Below are 4,184 nucleotides of genomic sequence, written 5' to 3' on the forward strand. Positions count from 1 at the left end.
TAATAACTATTACTATCAGTGGTGGATGGAGGAAGTCATGCAAATCTTTCATTCAATTTATGCCTAGGCATGTTTTGATGGAATATTAAATATATTCTTTTTAATCAAATTTATTGAGGCATGATTGACATACAGTAGTTATTATAAGGTATTCATAGGGTCTACAATTTGATGAGCTTTGACATATGACATATGTATACATCCATGAGAAAAATATTAGAGCCAAAATATTAAATATATCTATCACTCAGAAAGCTTTCTCCAGATCCTTTGTAATTCCTCCATCCTCCCCATCCCAACACAGCATCACTGAAGAGCCACTCGTCTGCTTACTATCACATTAGTTTGCATTTCCTAAAAATTCACATGAATTACATAGTATGTGTGACTTTTTGTGTGTACATTCTTTCTTTCATGTTAGTTATTTTGTGATTCAGCCATGTTGTAACATATAGAATGCTTCATCTTTTGACTAGTTTTGTCATTATGCTAAAATTTGTTTATCCATTCACTCCTTTTTTCTTTTTTTTGACATCTCTCTGTTTCCCAGGCTACAGTGCAGTGGTATCATCTTAGCTTACTGCAGCCTTGAACCTCTGGACCCAAACAATCCCCAATAGGTAGGACAAAAGGCACAGGCCACCACACCCAGACAGTTTCTTAGAAAAATTCTTATAGTGATGTGGACGGCTTATGTTGCCCAAATTGGTCGCATCGGCCAGCCTCAATCAGTCTTCCTGCCCCAGCCTCCCAAAGTGGTAGAATGACAGGTATGAGCCACCACTCCTGGCTTCTATTCATTCTGTTCACCTCTTGATGGGTATTTTGATTGTTTTCAGATTTTGGTTATGAAAAATACTACTACTATGAACATCCATAAGTGTTTATAAAGTAAGGTCCTTTCATTTATCTTGGACAATATGACAAAAATACTTTTAAAAGTCTAGACCAACACTAGATATGCTGGTCAGTGTTTGTAATTTTAGCCATTCTGACAGGTATGCAGTGGTATTACTTTGTGGTTTTAAATTGTATTTCCCAAATAATTAATAATTTTGAGCATCTTTGCATGTGTTTCCTTGCCACATGTACACCCTACTTGGTGAAGTGTTTGCTCAACATTTTTGTTCCATCTTACTGCTTTCTTTTCTTATTGACTACTGAGTATACTAATGTACAGTGGATATGCATATTTTATCAGATAAATGCTTTGCAAATATTGTCTCTCAGTGCATGGCTTGTCTTCATACTTTTAACTATGTCTTTTGAAGATCACAGTTTGTAATATTTTGAATACCAATGTATCAGCATTTTCCTTAATAGATTGTGCTTTAGGCACCACAGCTAAGAAAATTTTGTCCTAACCCAAGCTTACAAAGGATTTTTACTGGGTTGTGTTCTAGAAATTTTATAATATTATATTTAAATTTAAACTTATGATCTATTTTGGTTTAATGTTTGTGTATGTTGCAAAGTATGAATCTAGGTGTTTATTTTGTTTTGTTTGTTTCTAATGGTTTTCAATATTTTCCAACATCATTTGTGGAAAAGACTACCCTTCCTCTGTATAACTTCCTGTGGAGAATTGTAGATCCATTTCAGATGTTCCACTGTGCTCATTGACCCATCTCTTTAGATTAATACAGCTTTTTAATATTTTTTTAAATCAAGTGATGTTATTTATCTAACTTTGTTCTTTTTTAAAAAAGATTTTTTGCTTTTCTTGACACTTTGATATTTCCATATAAAATTCAGAATCAGGGGCAGCGCCTGTGGCTCAGTGAGTAGGGCGCCGGCCCCATATGCGGAGGGTGGTGGGTTCAAACCCAGCCCCGGCCAAACTGCAACAAAAAAATAGCTGGGAGTTGTGGCGGGCGCCTGTAGTCCCAGCTGCTCGAGAGGCTGAGGCAAGAGAATCGTGTAAGCCCAAGAGTTAGAGGTTGCTGTGAGCCGTGTGACGCCACGGCACCCTACCCGAGGGCGGTACAGTGAGACTCTGTCTCTACAAAAAAAAAAAAAATTCAGAATCAGATTTTAGTCTTGAAATAAATCCCTCTGGGTATTTGATTGAGATTGGATCAAATGTACATATAAACTCTGGAAGAACTGACAACTGTGAGGAGTCTTCTAATGCATGAACTTGATAGGTTGCTCTATTTCTTTACATCTCTCATTTCTCACATCATTTTCTTGTAGTTTTCAATAACCAGGTCTTTAATTCTTTTTCCAAATCAGTGCCTAAGTATTTTTTCTTTTTCTTAATTTTGATGTTTTTTCATTGGTCATTTTATAAATATTACTGATTTTCATATCCTGCAATCTTGCTAAACTAATTTATTTTTTCCAAGTAGATTCTATGCATATTCCATTGAATTTTCTAGAAAGACAATTGAATTAGTTTTCTGTTGATGCTATAACAAACACACACAACCCGGGTGGCTTAAAACAAAATAAATTAGAAAAAAAAGGTAAAGATTTATAAACAGAGGAAAGACATACAGATCTGTGTGCTAAAAAACAAAACAAAACAAAATAAATTTATTCTCTCAGAGTCCTGGAGGCTAGAAGTCTGAAATCAAGAGGCTGGCAGGGCCATGATCCTTTCAGAAGCTCTTAGGATATTCTCTTCCTTGCCTTTTCCAACCACTCCCTCCTTGGATTTCAACAGAGATCAAATCAGAAATTTGGGCTTCTACCCATACCTTGAGACAAGGAGGTGGTCCTGTTCCCCCATCTGCTGCTGGAATAGTGTCAAAGCCAACCAGTTAAACTAGGAGATTTAAGTAAGATCCAGAGTTTTGTAATGTAATGTAAAACATTCCAATTTCAATCTAAAATCACATGTCACGCCAAGACTCAGGAAAATCTAAACCGAAGTGATAAAAGATGACCAACAGAGGCCAACACAAAGATGACAGACATGTTAGAATTATCTGACAAAGATTTCAAAGCAGCTATCATAAAAAATATTTCAACAAGCAATTATGAACACACTTAAAACAATGAAAAGAAAACAAGAAAATTCTCATCAAAATTGCTACTCTTTATACCTTCTCAGGAAGTTTTAAGAAGCCATACTTTGGAAGGTATAAAGGGTAGCAATTTTATAAACAAAAACTAATAACCAAAAGAAACACTGAATGATGGGCACAACAAAGAATCAGTGAACTTGAAAATTAAATAAAAATTACACAATCTATGTGCTCGCTTCGGCAGCACATATACTAAAATTGGAACAATACAGAGAAGATTAGCATGGCCCCTGTGCAAGGATGACATGCAAATTCATGAAGCGTTCCATATTTAAAAAAAAAAAAAATTACACAATCTAGTCCAGGCATGGTGAGTCACACCTGCAATCCCACCATTTGGGGAAGCTGATGGAAGGATTGCCTAAGGCCAAGAGTTTGAGACCAGCCTGAGCAAGGGCAAGACCCTGTTACTATAAAAAAAAAATTGAAAAATTATCTGGGTATGGTGGTGCACTTCTGTAGTTTCAGCTACTCGGGAGCCCAAGGCAGGATTGCTTGAGCCCATCAGTAAGCAATGATGATGCTGCTGTACTCTAGCCTGGGAAACCGTGTAAGACCTTGTCAAAAAAATTTACATAATCTAAACAAGACTGCAAAAACAGAATTAAAAAAAAGGCAAATAAAGCCTCAGAGACCTGTGGTACTAAAACAAACAAAAGATTTAACATTCTTTTCTTCAGAATTAATAAAGGAGAGGAGAGGCAGGACATGGCAGAAAGGGTCCTCTTAGAAATAATGGCTGGAAATGCTGCAAATTTGGCTACAAAATCCACCCTATATGTTAAAAAAGATAAGTGATGGCCTCAAAGAAATCCACACAAAGATACATAATAAACTTCTGTACCCTAAAGACAAAGAAATAATTTGAGAGCAGCCACCCCCCAAAAAATGACATTTTACCTACAGGGAAAAAATAGCCATGATGACAGCAAATTTTTCACCAGAAAACATAGCTAGCCAGAGCACAGTGGTAAAACAGTTTTTGAAATATTGAAAGAAAGAACTATTGACCCAGAATGCTACATCCAGTGAAAACATCCTTTAGGAAGGAAGAAAAATTAATACTTTTTCCTCATTAAGGAATACAAAGACAATTTGTCCCTAGCAGATAGACCCTAAATGAAAGACTAACAGAAAGTTCTCCAAAATCAG

The 4,184-nt window shown here is 36.0% G+C and overlaps 1 non-coding gene across 1 annotated transcript; it reads left to right on the forward strand.

Moving 5' to 3' along the window:
- Positions 1-3,200: 3,200 nt before the first annotated feature.
- On the forward strand, positions 3,201-3,307 carry LOC128579995 (U6 spliceosomal RNA). The gene has a single exon (XR_008378360.1). It is a non-coding gene; the product is annotated as a U6 spliceosomal RNA (small nuclear RNA).
- Positions 3,308-4,184: the final 877 nt, after the last annotated feature.

Source organism: Nycticebus coucang, chromosome 2, assembly GCF_027406575.1.
Source record: "Nycticebus coucang isolate mNycCou1 chromosome 2, mNycCou1.pri, whole genome shotgun sequence".
Lineage (NCBI taxonomy): Eukaryota > Metazoa > Chordata > Mammalia > Primates > Lorisidae > Nycticebus > Nycticebus coucang.